This window comes from Carcharodon carcharias, chromosome 20 (genome assembly GCF_017639515.1).
Source record: "Carcharodon carcharias isolate sCarCar2 chromosome 20, sCarCar2.pri, whole genome shotgun sequence".
In the NCBI taxonomy this organism is placed as follows: Eukaryota; Metazoa; Chordata; class Chondrichthyes; order Lamniformes; family Lamnidae; genus Carcharodon; species Carcharodon carcharias.
Genome location: NC_054486.1, coordinates 70360810 through 70378933, shown reverse-complemented (window position 1 = coordinate 70378933; position 18124 = coordinate 70360810).

Genomic DNA, 18124 nt, shown 5'->3' with positions numbered 1-18124 from the left:
AAATTATTGCCATTCTGAATGATTGGTAGAAAACTCCTCCCAGGCATCGATGCCAATGTTGCCACCCTTCAAGGGGAGTTTCAGAGTGTTTTTGAAGTGTTTTCTTTGTTCTTCCTGGGAACCTTGGCCACGTGAGAGTTGAGAAAACAGGACTTGGTGGGGGTAGACAGTTTTCAGCCATCCAGACATAAGTGTCCAAGTCCATCAAAGTGGATTTTGCAGGAGTTTTGCTTGAATTCAAGAGAGACGCTAGCGTTTGTTCGATGGTCCTCCCATTGAATCCGGAGGATGCAGCAGAGGCATTCTAATGGAATTCCTCTCGCGCTTTTAGGTGTCGCTGATACACAGTCTCACTGCAGTACAGGAGTATGGTGACAGTGACTTCTCTGTGTACCAGAATTTTTACTGATTTGCTGAACCTTTGTTTTTAAACATTTGCCGCCCTAGTTTGTAAAAGGCTGACTTGGTACAGCCACGGACCTCATCAATGATGGTCTTTTGAGAGAGATGGCTGCCAAGATATGGGAAGTATTCAACATATTCTAGATCCTCACCTTTGCCATATAAGGGAGATGGAATACTTAGCTGACCAGCTATAGGTTGATATGTGGGTTTTGTTCAAGGACGGGCCAAGTTTCTTGTATGCAGAGTTGAAGAGATCGAGAGTGGGCAATGGCACTGTAGTTATCTGCAAACTATAGTTCAGATATACTTATGGTGGTTAGTTTAATTTTGGCATGGAGGCGACTGAAGTTAAAGAATTTTCCATCTAAACAGTATTTATTACTGACACAAGAGGGCATTTGATCTTTTATGAGGTGAATAGCCGCTATCAGGTAGATTGTAAATAGTATGGGAGCGATCAAACAGCCTTGCATAACACCAGTTCAGATTTTGTAGGCATCGGGTTTCAGATCTTCCACTCAAGGCGGTTGCAGTTGTATCATCATGAAGCAAACGCAGGATTGTGATAAAAGTTATTGGACATCCAAATCTTTGGAGCACAATCCAAAGAGCCTCATGATTTTCTGAGTCAGATTCTTTGGTCAGGTCACTGAGTACAGGGAAAAGTTCCCCGTGTTGTTCTTGATGTTTTTCTTGGATTTGTCTGGCAACAGAGATCATGCCGGAGGTTCCTCTGAAATTTCCAAAGCCACACTGTGTCTCTGGGAGGATTTCCTCAGCCACAGGAAGTAGGCCATTTAGGAGAATGATTTTCCCTGCAATTGCCAAGATTGAAATATCTCGATGGTTTCCACAGCATGACTTATCTTCAATCTTGAAAATAGTTACTAGTGTCATATTCCTGAAGTCTAGGAGGAGTTTTTTTCCCCTCCCAAATCCATGGGATGAAGGCATGAAGTTTTGAAGTGAGCAAAGATCCAACAGCTTTGAAGACTTTAGCTGGAATACCACCAGGGCCGCAGGCTTTGCTGTTTTTCATCCATTTGATTTCTTGTTGCAGCTCTCCTATGGATAGAGGTTTATCTGTGGATTCTACCATTGGTGGATAGTTTGAAGAATATTAGCTGCCACTCTGGATTCATGTTTGAGGAGTTGTTCAAAATGTTCTTTCCATTGTTGACGGATGGCTTTGTCATTCTTAAGAAGAAAGACATGATCCTGTGAGTGATGGAGATTTTATCCATTTGACTTTGGTCTAAAGGTGGTCTTGGTGGCTTCAAAAAAGATTTGCATATCATGATGGTCAACATATTGTTGGATCTCTCTGGCTTCCTCTTCCCACCACATGTCCTTTATCTTCCAGATTTGTCTTTGGCATCAGCCTTGAGCTGTTGGGATGCTTCCTTCTTGACTTGTGACCTTGGGCTGTTCTGCTTGGCAATGAAAGTTGCTTGTATTTGTTGTAGGAGCACATTTAATTCAGTATTGTTTTTGTTGAACTACTCCTAGCGACAACAATGCTTGAACCCAATAGTCTGGGCACAGTCTAGTAGAACTGAGTTTATTTAATCCCACTGTTCTGGATGTATTAGAAGTGTGAAGATTTTCCAGATTGGTTGTGAGCTGCACTTGAATTCCTCTCTTCATTCAGGCTGCTTTAGAGTTGAGACATTGAACTTCTTCCTCTAGAATTTTGGGCCTTGTGATGCCTTGGTGCTTCATGGATATTCATCACTGATTGAACAAATCAATGATCTGTCCAGCAGGCATCAGTCCATGCATGGATTGAGTGATACAGACATCACATAGATCTTTACCCTGAACAATGTGCTATAAATATAAGGTTTATAAGATTGTTGTGTTTTGGGATTGCCTTTACTTTAGGATAAAATGAAGAGGGTCATATGGCATTTTCTGGTATCTGCTTGACAACAGGCCTGGATGAGGGGGCTGTTAAAGATTAAAGGGAGAGCTGGGCTGTTTGCTAGAAACAAGGTGTAAAGTATTTGTGCTTGTAGACAATGGTAGCAGCAACTGTGTTTACAGTGATTAGATTGCTAGTCTCTAAGTCTCAGGAAGTTGTTGAGAATGCCAGGTTGTAAACAGTTATGCTTTAAACTGACCATTTACTTCCAAGATAAAAGAAAGTTGTGGTCTCAAGGATAAATAATCAGCATTTTTACCTGGATACAAGGCCCAGGTGATTCAGATTGCCATGGATATGGGCTTTGAGTGGGGAAGGATTTCTAAGATATCCCTGAAAACTGACAGACACAGTTAGACTGCCAGAATCTAGGAGGGAAGGGGCAACTTGAGGTGAAAAAACTCTATGGTTCACTAAGCAGAAATGGGTGGGAGCCTGTGCCTTGAATGAAAAGGCTAAATTAGTGAGGATTTGAAACAAGGCTGGAAGATTCGCTTAGCTTGTGCTAGGAGGAGAATCTCCAAGGAAAAACCCTCACAGCGAAAGATAGTTCTGGAGTTAAAAGTTACTCGGCTGGAAAGGAAAGGAATGGAAGTAAACCCTTGGGAGCTAAACATTACTTTAGACTGGGTCCAGGAAAATTTAATGACTTCTTAAGGGACAGTGTAAAGTTAACCTGTGAAGTGGGTGTTAAAAGTAAATGAAGGAAGTTCCTTTCTGTACTTTAAAGTATAAGTTGCCTACAACAATAATGTTTAGTCAAAAGTGCTTTTAGTCTGTTTGTTACAGTAGAAGTCTTAAAATGTGAAATCTTGTCATATCATCCTTTCAGCTACCAACTGGAAGTTCAAATTGCATTTTTTAAAAGTAAATGGACTCTAGGGAGATTGTAACAAATTACATTATCTAGAAGATGCCAATGGTTTGATCTATGATGCCTCCATGTGGTTTTGTATTTGGCCTTCTGGCAGAAGAGAGTGTTTGTTATAATGAGGCCATGTTGAATGCAAAAACAGAAAATACTGGAAAAACTCAGCAGGCCTAACAGAGCTCTGACGAACAGTCAGACAGACTCGAAACATTAACTCTGTTTTTCTCTCCACAGATGCTGTTAGACCTGCTGAGCTTTTCCCAGCCTTTTCTGTTTTGTTTCAGATTTCCAGCATCCGCAGTATTTTGCTTTTATCATACTGAGTACACTTTGTCAGCAGGAGGACACCGTTTTCATTGGCTATTTAGACTGGTATTGACAAGATGACTTGCTGTAATCACGCACACATAATATAGCTGTGATTTTTGTTTTGAAATCTCATTAAAAATAGGTAGTTTGTAACAAAAGGTAGCCTTGCAGCAATACAGTAACCTAGAAAAAGCACATTTATACAGTGTACAATACGATAACCAGTGGCTTCTTTTTACAATGTGTAAAAGCAGAAAACATGAAGCCAATTCCGGAAAGAAGTCCTGCAAAGCACAAAACAAAAAACAGCTTTAATTTAAAGAAATAGAATTTTCTTGTAGAAAAGGAGGGAACGTGATTAAGATTAGTCTCATTTTGCCAAGGAAAAATCAGTTGTGTAGCAGGATTTAATCAACAACAGCAGTCATGTTTTTATCAGTAGTTGGGATCTGTTATGTTGTGATGTGAATGGGAATCTTGACAGGTTCACATTCAGGGCAGGAGACTATTCCTTTTGCAAAATGGGAAAAAGATGAATTGCACTACAATATGAGCTGCAAATGATTGCAGTCCCATCAAATAGAGCTGTTAAATTCTATTGTTCATCTTTGCAAACCAGCTTAATCTTTGCCAAGGACTACAGTGGTACAGAAATTCACAATTAACAAGCAGTCAATATTTTGTTCAATAATGACTGGCAGAACATTGTCTCAACCACCATGTTATCCCAACAAACATTGAACATAGAATCATATAGAATGGAGTGAAGCCATTTGGCCCATTATGCCTGCCCTGGCTCTTTGAAAGAGCTATCCAATTATTCTCACTTCCCTGGTCTATTCCCATAATCCTGCAAATTTCTCCCTTTTAATTCCACATTTAATTTCCTTCTTGAAAGTTACTATTGGATTTGCTTCCACTACCATTTCAGGCAGCGTATTACAGATCATAACTACTCACTATGTAAATTAAGTTCTCATCTCCCCTCTGGTTCTTTTACCAATTACCTTAAATCTGTGTTCTCTGATTACCTACCCTCCTGCCAGTGGAAACAGTTTCTCCTTGGTACTCTTTCATAATTTCATAACCTGTACTAAACCTCCCTTTGACCTTCTCTGCTCCGAGAAGAACAAACCCAGCTTCTCCGGTCTCTCCACATAACTGATGTCCTTCATCCCTGGTATTATTTGAGTAAATCTCCTCTGCACCCTGTCCGTGCTTTGACATCCTTCCTCACGCGCGGTACCAGAATTGGACACAATACTCTAATTGTCACTTTAATGGTTTACAAGCTAAATTAGCAAGAGGACATTGGTGCCATTTTCACTACTAGCTGTAAGACTTCTGGTATGTCACAATAAAGGAAGAATAAAAATACTCAAGCTTCCTTTTACTTTCCACTGTCACTTCTTTATCCCAATAGCTGGTAGCACAATGGATTTCTGATCACAATAAAAATTAATCTTACTTTAATGTAAATAAACGGTTGTCTAACTATTGTCCAAGCAGTAATGTTACCTTCTTAAAGAACTGGGAACTATCAGAATAAAATCAGTTAATATGTGATAGACACCTGCGCTTTAATCGCTTTCAGTAATGGATTGGATTTTAATCTGCAAGAGCTGGTAGGGGTTAGAATCAACGAAATTGATCATTACACCAGGAAGCCAGCTCCAACTCACTGACTTCTGCATTTTACTCGAGGGCATCAGGCAGCATTCACTCATACTCCTCAGGAGAGGTGGGTTGTCAATTACTAAATGTTAATTGTCTGGCATAATTTTGAGTTTAACTTTGGGTCCCTAGGTTCCCCGGGCTTTCTGAAACTCTCCATTAAAAGCATGGCGAGTACATATAGCAGCAACTGGGGAGGCTGAATCAATCTCAAGCAAATATGCCAATAAATACGTCGCACTCAGAGCTGCTTAGCTGGCTGCCAGGATTTATTCACAGTATTTTAGCTGAGAGGTTTGGAGGTTTGCTCTATCAGTTCAGCATGGGTGCTGCTTCTGCTGCATTAGATGGACCTCAGATGGGGAGCACGATGACAAGCAAAAGCACCAGCAGCAACACACATAGCCTACTGGTCACAAACCTGTAGAAAGGCAAACAGCAGAGAAGCACAACTCATAGGAGGCACTACCACTAAAACAGGGTTTATAGGCAGACGCTCAGTTTCTTTGACATGTCAGAACAGCAATGTAGCAGGTGGCTCAGGATGACATCAGGTGGTAACAGACATCTACAGCCTCCTAGAAGCAGATCTGTTGCCTGCTGGATTTGGTAACTATGCCTTACCAGTGGCTGTCAAAGTTACCAACAGCCTTTACATTTTTGCCTCTGGATCCTTCCAGGGCTCTGCCACTGAAATATCCAGAATCTTCCAGTCAGCTGCCCACCGTTACCTCAGGCAGATTACTGATGTCCTGTTTTCAGGGCTGGAAAATATGTCAACTTTACCTGTGCTGACGCCAGTCAGATGGAGTAGATGCTAAGCTCTGTGGCTCTGGTTGGCCACAGACAGGTGCAGGGCACCATGGACTGCACACAGTGGCAATGCGGGCATCCCCAGATTAACCAGGAGTATTCATCAACTGCAAAGGTTCCACTTCATCAATGTGCAGCCGATGTGAAATCACAAAGAAAAATTATCTTTTTTGCAGGTGTGCACAATGTTCCCTGGCAACTGTCATGATGTTTTCATCCTGATCTCTTCACACCTAGAAGCAGATTTAAGGTATGGCTGCTAGGCAGCAAGGAATACCCATTGCAAACTTGGCTTATGACAGCCATTGAAACCCTAACGCTGAAGCCAGCAACACTACAACGAATACCATATCACCACCAAGTGTGTCATTAGTCGCTTAGTAGTACAGAACTTGAGTGTTGCTGAAAAAAGAGACATGCTGTGGAAGCTTTTCATCTTGCACTCATCTGGACAGATGAAAGAATGTCAACCACTTGCATATTTCCGATATGTAGATGACACGTTTGCCAAATTTGAATCTGCGACTGCATGTAATAATTTCCTTACACATCTTAATGTGATCCATCCCACACTCAAATTCACCTCTGAAATAGAGCAGGCTAACCATTTCCCTTTCCTCAGCACACTGGTTGAGAAATTCACTAATGGGTTCCCCACTACTGTCTGCCACAAGCCCACCTGCATTGGTAATATACGATTGGGATTCGTACAGTTCCACGCTTTATAAGATTTCCTTTATCGGCAATCTCGTAAATAGGCCCCAAGCCATTTGCTCACCATGCAAGCTTGCTGCTGAAATATGGTGCATCAAAGCTCTCCTATGGGATAATGGCTACCCCAATCAGATCATGGCTCACTGTGTATACTTACAAATTGGCCTAAGGCCATCATTTTCAGACCCAAAAAATTAACCTGGAAGGGTAAAGCATCTCAAAAATTTGACAGATGAATCTAGCTGTTTCATGCTGCTTCTATGCAGAGGCAACAAGAATGGTTTTTTTTCCACTAGCAGGATTCTGCTGTCAAGCCAAAAGACATTCTGCCTACCAAACAAATGAGTAATGTGGTATATGAATTTCAGTGTCACTAAGCCAGGTACATAGGCAAAACATCCCAATGACTGGTGGATCATATCAAATGGCACGTCCATTGGGCTGTTCGCAATAGGCAGAGTACTGACCATACTCAACCAAATCATGCTTGCAAAACTAAGAACATAACGTTTAACGATAGATGTGATTCCGCGATTGGGCAACACTTGCTGAACAATCCCAAGTGTGCTAATAACTACACTAATAACCAATTTAAGATTATCAGTTGGGCTTGCAATGTAGCTCACAATGTGTCTCTCAATGCAGCACCCCTTTTCTCATGCATTATAAATTGTTGTTTGCTTTGAAATCTGTCCTGATGAGTGCAAGATGAAAAGGTTTGACAGCATGTCTCTTTCTTCAGCAATACTCAAATGTGTGATTGATCAGGTCATCGATGTGCTGAAGTTGTGCTTCAGGTGCCTAGACAGATCTGGAGGTATCCCTCTGTACAGACTAACCGAGGTCTCCAGAATGGTTGTGGTTTGCAGTTTGTTGCACAACGTTGCACAGCAGCAAAGTTTGGACCTGTAGGATGAACGAGGCAAAGAGCTTAGATTCTCCTTGTACTGATTCAGAGTGGGAGGACAAAGAGGATGTGGAGGACGAGGAGGTAGAGGGTGGCGAGTTTGATCCACTCACAACTGCTCACAGCAGTTCTTGAGATGCCAGGGCTGTGCTTATTAATGCATGCTTCATTTAGGCTGCAGAAATAGACCCATGTCATCAGAAAATGCAATGATCCACTCTTTCCCATACTTACCCTCACAATGCTACTGACTCAAAGCCAATCTCCAAACAATTAACCACCCCTTAATCATTCCCCTATTGGTCTCCATGAATTCATGTCCTAACATGCACCAATAAACAAGTTAGAAGACCACTTACCATCAAATACCCAAGAATGGGCCAGCTGTGAAATAGGTGAAAATGAATAACAGTTATGTGAGATAAATAAAGAACAAACACTTAATAAAACAACCTTTTTCTCAGACACCCAGTGTATACCCTTGTGCAACTGCAAAGCTTTACTTGTCCTTTATCTACTACTCCTACATGGCGCAACCATTGGCTTCAACAGAGGTTCAGAAAGGCTGCCTAGATCCCAATCTGGCTGCTGAGATGCTCTTGGCCAATGTCCTCTGTGGGTCAGAATTTGAAGTGCTTTGAGTGGAGTCCAAACTTTGATGACCTCTTTTGTCATCAACCCTTTCATAGGCACTGAGAAAGCACTTTGGTGCAGATCAGTGTGGCTCTAAAAGGCCAAGGCTAATGTATCTGTTACCCTATTAAAGGTGCAGACACATTGACATGAAAGTCTGCAGGGTGATATTGAAGGCACACATGGACTAATTTGATTGGAGCAAATGACAGCCCATGGCACTGGCCATTCTTTTCTCTTTCAGCTGCTCTGGTGGAATTTGTCACAGCTGAACAGAATGTGAGCAGAATTTTTAGAGCAGCTTGTTGGATGTGGATTGGTCTGAAGCTTCCTCAGTGAGATGAATGTTCTTAATAAAAATATTTCTTTTTTCAGCTTTGTAGTTACAGAGCATTAACCAGGCAGGAAAAAGCCTCAAGGAAGAGTTGCATAATTGAAATAATGTTGAGTTAACACAGAATGGCAGATGTATGCACTCTACTGAGTGCCCTCTTCACTTGTTTACTTTTGGTTTCCCAATGCAATTGGACCCACCTGTTCCCAGTGTATCACAGACTTAAAATTGGGCCCATTGGCATTTTTAATGCCAGAGCTGTGTAATAGTCACTTTGCCTATTGCCCAGTCATAAGTGAAGCTAGGTCTAGGTGACCAATTTTTGAAACATTGTGAAATTTTTCAGTTTGATATACTCCTGTCTAGTACTTTTATAGGATGACACTTTTTCACTTGCACTTTGTGTACTCAATGCCATGCTAAAAGTTTGGTATTTCAGAACTAGTGATCAAATAGAAACCAGGGTTAGCAGCTTGCTGGAAACAGAATTTATTGATAGCAACAAACAGGCCGTTTGATGTGATGATTTGCTCCAAAACGGTTAGCCAATTGTTAAACAAGTTAACATTTTTTTTTTACAATCATATAGCATGTATGTGGAGGTCTTGTGGTGTAGTAGGTAATGACCCTGCCTCTGAGCCAGAAGCTCCAGGTTCAAGTCCCACTCTGGGACTTGATGGCCAAGGAAGGTGTGTTCATAATGCAGCCAAACAGGTTGATTATCAACTTGCAAATTCTTCCAACATATGGCAAGCAGTAAGAGTTGGAAACATTCCTGGTCAGCCATGCAGCCATGTGATGGAAAAAAATTTGAATTTCTACCATTGCCTTCCATAGCTCCAGGCTACAACATGCACATAAAATGTTCCTCCTGCAACTTGGACTCCTTGGGGGGTTGGTTGGCTGAGGTTGATCAGATTAGTGCCAACACCAAGGGGGCTTGATCACTGTTCTAACTGGGTGGATTTGGGACCTGCATCCTTGCCCTACCTGTGGTGGAATTCATGGTTGTGGGCCAGACCTGTCTTCAGGCAGAGAACTGAGGATGTACAATATGCACATATATTTTTGCAATCAGAAAGGAAATCCATTTCATCATGCAGTTGGATGATTTTATAATGCAGTGCTTCTTCTCTTTGGGTCTTTCCTTATAAAATTTTAATTTTCCATTTTTAAACAATCACTTTGAATTCCAAATGCCATGTATACTGTGCAAATGATTAGTGAGTCACGTATTTCAAAAGTGCACATATGCCTGATAAATGCAGTTTTGTCCATTTTTAACAAACAAACAGTGTGATATAATGCAATAAACAAACGACGAACAGCCCTGAGTCTTTCGTGCTTTCTTCATTTAAACATTAACAAAGACTGGCCAACTCACAGTACTGTTTATCTGATGTTCAGGTTAGTGGAGAGGTTGAAGATCTAATATATAGCCATTAGTAAAGCACTGAGGCACTGAAAAAACTGCAATGACCCTAAACTGAAATGATGGACTGGAAGAAATTGAACAATTGAGATTTGATTTCATGTACTTGAGTTTCCAGGTGATAAATTGCACTGGAGTGAATGAAAATGGTTTTGTACATAGAAAGAAATGATCATCTTATCAGAATTACTCTTAACCATGGTCTACTATTTTTTGTGGAAAAAGGATGATTTAATTCTCCGTGACTGCATATTGCAGTCTTGCTCCATACTACAACACAAAGCAATGTGAAAACTCCCTTTACTGCTAGATGCTTACCACCCATATTTTTTTACTGCTGCATTATTATATACAAATATGGTTGAGTGTCAGCCTGGCTCAGTGATAACATTCTTTCCATTGAACATTGTGGCTTTAAGTCCCATTATGAGCTGCAATGTGCAATGGATCTGCTGTTTCATTATGGAAATACAGACAGTGTCTCAAAATCCATTATTACACTTCTCCCCTGCTGTTTCAATTTCCACTCTTTGGGGCAAGTTTGACCTCAGGACCACCTCATTTGTTGGTGGAAATGGGCCAAAGTCACAGTGCTTACCACGCTGTTCCCATGCTCGGCATTTGCAACTGTCTGGAGAGTAGGCATTCAGCCCTCCTGCCTGAAACAACAGGAAGTCACGTTAACTTATGCAATGGGATCTCGTTTTAAAGCTGCTATGTGGGATGCATGCGCTGTACAATTCCCACCCACCGGATCACTAGAGAAAGTGGGGTGGGTGGTGGGGGTTGGGGGGTGGGGGGGGTGGGGTGGTTGGGGGGGGGGGGGGTGGTTGGGAGAGAAACAGTGCTCAAAAGGATCTTTGGAAGCCAGTCACAACATGCTCCATGTTAAGTTTTTGTGATGATTGTCCTAGGGCCAGAAGGAGCATTCATGTCACTCCTGACCCCACAAGAATCATCCCACTGCTGCTGGTTTCTCCTTCAATCTTTTAGTCCTTCCAATCAGGCAAAACCCCTGATTCCGTTAATGCAGGTGGTGCCGAATTTCTGAACAGCAAATACTTTGCATCAGTATGTCTCAGGAGAAGGACATGGTTTCAGGCCTCATTAAAGTACTATTGGTGAGTTGCCTGCATGTTTGCAGTGCTGACAGGCAGCTCACTGATCAGCAAGTCTGCAAACTGAAGATCCTGCACTGCACATGAAGGAGAAACAAGGACATGTGTTCTTTGCCTGGTGCTTTGCAGATGCTCCACGAGCACTGGTTGGCTTGTTGCGCTGTTGCTCTGTTCAGACTTCCAACAAGTGGAAAATGAGGAAACAGTGTGGACATGGGACACTCACCTCATTTGTATCATATTTCACTCCTTGCATATTCTTTTCATTCCATCTCCATCCAACCTCTCACCCGCCTCACGGAACCCCCCGGAAGCACATGTGAAGTGTAAAGGTGGCAGAGAGCAGCATCAAAGTGTCTCTGCCCCACTTTGCTCTGTGTTTAGGAAATAAGTATCTCCGGATGCAAATCAGTGAACATTGGCCCTTGTAACCCTCATATTAACTGTTGTTCTTATTTTCAAAACTGGCAATTCACTGTGGTAATCTGATGACCGATACTGTTGGCAGAAATGAGTTTCAACTGGAATAATTTAGTTTGATATGTGGTGATCTTGGAGAATGAAGTTACTACTGGAAATGTGTTTTATTCCTGTGCCCTGCGAGCAATGCCTAGCATGAAAAAATGAGAGATCTTTGCCCTTATCCTCCAATCACCAGAGTTGCACATTCTTCAAATGTTAGGAAGCATGTGCAGAGTCTGCCAAAAATTGTAACTGAGCCTTATAGTATTATACAGTGCTTTATGAGGTGCTGCTGGCTTCATGGAGCTTCAAACAACAAGAAAGCCCTTCAGAAATATACGGCCCTGCCACTCACAAAGGCCAGTGTGGTTACAGAGAGTTTGTGTACAAAGAGGGGGTGAGGTATGAGAAAATAAAGAATAGAACTACAAAGGGTACCATTCAGTTTAAAAATTCCAAACACGTTCCATAAGCAGGAAAGAAAAATAGAAACAGCTAATTATAGTGAACAGATAAATTTAGCTGAATTTCAGAAACAATGCTGCGAGTATTTTATTAAATCATGTGCCTACTGTAAATGATAAGGGCTTTTGGGTTTTTCCTATACTTTCATTAATTCTTTTTAATTCAGATATCCCAATATATATACTTTTGTTGTTAAAGTGCAGACTTCTTTGAACTGTGCCTAATCAGTAACTTTGAACGCTATCAGACATGCACCATTAGTGTTGCCAGCTTTAGAAAACAAATTACTAACAGTAATCCCTATCATGATACACACAGCAGAAGACAATAGTTCAGCTAAATAGAACTGCCAGTAGAGGAGATTTATTGTTAGCAGCTGAGCAAACTTGATTTTATAGTTTATATCAAAAGTTGACCATGAACCTGACTTTTAGACAACAGGTTATTAATAACCATTATCTCATGGGATTATTATGGTCAGTATTTTACTTCCTTCAAAAGTTTTAAACATTCCCATTTTTCAGCCTAATGCAATGCCCTGCACCTGAGAAGGATTTCTATACTTCAATCATGCATTGCAATACTTGGAAAATTAAATAATAGCAAGTACCACACAATCAGTTTTACAAATGTTAACAAAGCCATTAAGATATAACTACATGTGAGACCTTATTGTAATTAATTGTGTCATTAATAATGCCACAATGGTACAGTCAATAACCAATAGAAAAACTTATCTTAAGATTCTTTAAACGTTTAAACATTCTTTGCAAGCTTACCACTGTGCAGCAATTTTTTTCCTGCATTTATATTATATTTTGCACAGTAAGATGACTTTACCCAGTTTTCCTATCAAAAATATAACATTAGAAGTAAATGTTCTTTATCCTGATTGGCAGTAATGTGGCCTGCAAGTTAATTACAATAAGATCTAGCATGAAGTTATATGCAAGTTCCTTGGTCTCTAAAGTCATAAATCCATTTCTTGTGGTGCAATGGTGCTTTTGAATCTTTTGTAGGATAAAAGCATATCTCTTTGGGTCTATTAGTGGAGCTATATCACTCTTTCTGGTAGTCTGGTGATGGGAATGGATCTATTTCCATGGTGGTCTGATACTACAATGTGTATCTGTTTTTCTTAGTTTACTTAGAAGTATGGGAGGTGTATGTCATATATATCTAATCTCTGGGTGTCTATAAAAGAAGGGGCAGGGGAAATGTATGCATCTTGTTTTAATTATTTAAGATAATAGAGGGTATTAAACTAGCTAAATGTGCTCTTTATGATGGTTCCAAATAATAAGCACAGTGTGATGTTATACATAATGAAATAAAAGCAAAATACTGCAGATGCTGGAAATCTGAAATGAAAACAGGAAATGCTGGAAAAATTCAGGCCTGGCAGCATCTGTGGAGACACAAACAGGGGGCAGAATTTTCCGTGCCCGCTGGTAGTGGGCATGATAGGTGGCGGGCACAGACAATATGGCGCGATCTGGTTAACGACAGTGGGAAGGCAGGTTGCGATCATCAGCTCAGCCTGTCAACAGCATTGGTGTTTCCTGCCAATGGTCGGCGGGGAACACATTGTAATACATCAGCCTCTCAATAAAAAGCCAACATCCCAGGCTCTGGACACCCGCTGGATCGTCCGTCCACACCAGCAGGAAAACACATCGATGTGCTTCACCAGGGCACACAGGCAACGTGCACTTGGCGGCCTTCACTTTGGGGGAACTGAGGTGAGTGAGCAGCATTGTTTTCCACAGCTGGCCAGGGTCGCCTGTTGTCAGAGGTACTCAGGGGCCTGGGTGAATTGCCACCCTGCCTCAGAGGCGACTGTTTTCAGGGAGTGGTGTCTGGAGCTGCTGTCCTGCCATGGAGGTGACTGTTTTTGGTGGGGAGGGGTGGGGGGGCGGGGGGGGGGGGGGGGCGGGGTCGGGTGTCCGAGGACAACTGCTGCCTGGCCCCAGAGGTGACTGTGCTGGGGTGGGATTGTCCAGGGGCAACTACTGCCCTGGCGTTGGATCCCTTGCACAAGCAATCGAGGTGGGGGGGCAGGGTGGGTGAGGAGAGTGGCCACACAGTGGGGACACCTATATAAACTGACCATTCCTCTGCAACTGAGGCAGTTCAGATGCAGACACAGTGATACAATTGGGGTCCGGCTCCTAGCCTGCCCGACCACTCAAGCAATGTGGAGGCACCAAAGGGCCACCGAGCACTCCAGACCTTACCCCCCCACCACCCCGGCACAGACTGCGAGTCTGTGGCCACTTTACTGGACAGCGCAGCAGTTGGACTGCACACGTTCTACAATCTCCTCGCCAACTCTGACCATGTAGCAGTCACTGCTGGAGGTGCTCACAGCCCCTTGCAATCTCAGCAACCCAGTTTGGAACAGTATCCCCTATGTCACAGGTTGACAGGGCAGCCACACAGCGCACTCTTCAGTGGCTATCCGCAGGGTGGTCAGCACTTCCCGGGAAGCATTAAGCGGCGGTCACACAGGGCCAGGAGAGGATGCTAAGTACACCCTTGCTAGCCATGTCTCTCTTTTTCATGCTGCAGGAGGACCACATCAGGAACATGGATCCTGGTGAACTAGCTGCATGCCTGATAGCCTACAGAGAGCGAAGAAGATGGAGGAGAGAGCAACTGAGGCTCCCGGCTGCAAAAAAGCAGGAGCAGCAACCTCCTGAAGAAGGGGCAGCAGGGGCTCCCACATACACTGCTCAGGGGTGATAGCGAGCCATGGCTGGTTGGCGCTTAGCGATGTCCAGGGTCTATAGACATCATCTGCCATTCCTGCAGATGACTGAGAACCAGTGTCGCCGATGACTGTGAATGTCTAGGGACCTGGCTCACATCTGCCACTTACTGTAAGACTTGGCGCCAAGGGGACATGGAGGGCATCTACTGCCAGTGGCTGTGAAAATGACTGCGGGGCTCAATTTCTATGCCAGTGGCTTCTTTCAGGTCTCCACAGGTGACCTCTGTGGGGACCTCACAAGCCGCCACCCACAAATGTATCCATGAGGGTATAAATGCCATCTTCTTGAGGGCGCACAACTTTGTGCATTTCGCCTGGGATGGGGACAGCCAGGATGCAAGGGCCATTGGATTCGCCCGGATCTCAGGATTCCCACAGGTGCAGGGTATGATTGACTGCACTCATGTGGTGCTCAGGTCTCCATCGCTATCCTCAGTGGACTTCATCAATCGCACGGCCTTCCACTCACTGAATGTGCAGCTGGTGTGCGACCACCACAAACACACATCCTGCAGGTGTGGGCATGGTTTCCAGGGAGTGTGCACGACACCTACATCCTCAGTCACTCAGTCTTTCAGGATTCACAGAGGCTGCAGGGTTGGCTGCTCAGGGACAAGGGCTATCCACACAGGCCGTGGCTGATGACACCCGTGTGGCAACCTCAGACTTCAGCAGAGCGATGATATAATGAAGCTCATGCTGCAGCCTGCAACTTGGTGGAGTAGACATTGGGGTGATGAGGATGCAGTTCTGATGCCTGGACTGGTCTGGCGGTGCCCTGCAATATAGTCCACAGAGAGTCTCACGCATCATCATCATCTGCTGCATCCTTTACAACCTGCACTCCAACGGGGAGACAAGCTGGCTGAGGAGGAGATGAAGGAGTTGGAGGTCTCCTTGGATGAGGAGGATGGCAGCAGGGGTGAGGATGAGGAGGTCCTCAGTGGTAATGATGACAGGGTGAGACTCTCACACTGGCCAGATGAGGCAGGTGCACCCGGGAGGCCCTGATAACTGCCAGATTTGTGGAGGATGATGATGACATGCGGTGAGGTGCCCCCACAGATCCTCAGTAATGTGTCCAGGGAGTGTGAGGCTGGACCATTATTGTGGCCTGAAGGCTGCACAGATCACAAGGGAGAGACCCTGGACTGTGACACCTGCCTTTTATTTTGTGCAGAAAGGTTTCACATCTGAGTGACAAGAACGCTGTTCATTAGAACAAGGATTCACAGGCAGGGTAACATTCTTAGGAGTTTATTGACAACAGTGAACAGTAGGTACAAGTGACCAACACCAATGCCCAGGCTGTGCAACTCCTTTTCCTTAACTGTCCTAACTCTGCTGCTACGTCTTGGTGCTCCCTAGACAATCACAACGGAGGTGGAGGCAGCCTGCTGATTGTGACATCCTGTCTGTGATTACTTTGGTGGGTGTTCACTGGAGAGCCAAGACTAGGAGGGCCGCAGCCTGCTTTCGGAGTCCTGCTGCGTGACAGTGGCACCCTCCTTGCCTGTGAAGCTGGAGCTGCGGAGGCCACAGGAAAAGGGAATTCAGATGGACCGGACACTTCCAGAGTCACCTGGGTGGATGACCCTGGGGTGTGCACCTGATGATCCTCCTCCCTATGGGTGTCCAAGGGCTCCTGGCTGACTCCGTGAGGGGACCGGGTAGCTGAAGTGAGATCGAGCTGCCCACACCCCTCTCACATACACACTGTTGGAGGCCAACTACGGCATTAACGATGGAGTTAAGCCTGTGCAGCAGCGCAGGAATGACGTCCTGGACCAAGGTCTCCATGGCGGCCACCATCCTGCCAGTGTTGACCTCGGTGCATTGCAATGCCAGTGCTTTAACCTCAGCCTGAAGACAGATGGACTTGTCCACCATGCCTTGCATTCTGAGGAGTGCAGCGGACATCCCTCCCTGATGTTCCTGAGCTTGCCTTTGCAGCTCCAGCAACTGTGACATGACCGAATCCAGAGGCTCATCATCTGACTCAGACTCAACAGATTCCTGGCCTCCAGCAGCCCTCCAAATGGTGGGGACCTGGGAAGTCCCTGCCGCTCCCTGCTGTGGATTAGACTGTGCACTGTGCTCATCTGTATGTGTTCCCGTGCATACTCTAAAGCTAGGTCCCACCAAAGTGTGTGTCTCTGCGCTGGTGGAGGGTGTGGGTGAGCGCTGTGATGGGGCTTCAGGGAGGGTGCCTTCAGATTCCCCTTCAGTGGTTTCTTCGGGGCTTGATTGGAGGCCCTGGGCCATGGACTCTGTTGGCTGTTTGGCAGATGTGCCTGCGAAAGCAAGGGGAGATAATTAGTGCATGGCAGTGCCCTGTGAAACAGGATACATCACTCACAGCATGGTTGTCCGGTGGATGTTGCACAGCTGGATCCTCACTTGGTAGAGCAGCGCCGACCTCACCATCAGCACAGGAATGGTCCAGATCATTGCTGGCCAGTTGGATGGCTCTGTTTTCAAAGTCCGTGAGGATCTTGACTTTGGGCATTCTGCCACTAGTCTGCGATCTCTCCCTTTTGTTGTGTGGCAGCTTGCCCTGCATGGATAGAGATGGAGAAAGTGTAAGCAGGATGCCTGCTGGGCCAGATGTAGATGTGGCTGGCCTGTGTGGATGGTGAGAGATCCCATGGACAGGCTGGGGACAATGAAGGTGCGTATGATTGTGAATGGTTTTGTCCCTTGAGCCGGCAGTGAGTGAGGGCCCTGTGGATGTGTGATGGGTTTGTGAGTGTGTGAGTTGAGAGTGATGAGACGAGTGACTTAACCTGGGAGAAAAAAAGAGATCATTCATCCTCTTGTGGCACCAGCTAGCTGTCCTCTTCTGAAGGGTGTTGGCACTGACCACCACTGCCATCACCTCCCAAGCCAGATTGGTCATGTTGCTGTGCATACTGCAGCCAAAATTGGGGTCCAGGACTTCCCAGTGGTCCTCCAGAGCAACCAACAGTCACTCAAGGGACCCGTCATTAAACTGGGGTCTGCAGTCTTTTTTTCCTTTGCTGGCCATGCCCCCCAGGCAGTGGGTGGTGAGCTGGTGGCGATGAGCGCTTTCCTGGCAGCTGCCTTTTAAATATTGTGGCCGGTGTGATGCAACAGCAGGTGATGGCCAGAGGGCAAATGAGAGTGCAGCTGCCATGGAAACGGCATGTTCCCTGGGAATACATAAATAATGAGGCAGGTTTTGGACAAAACAGCGTGACAACCTGTCATCATGGCCGACAGGTAAAACATCATTTTATTCAACCGCTACCGCACTATGTGCAAATCTG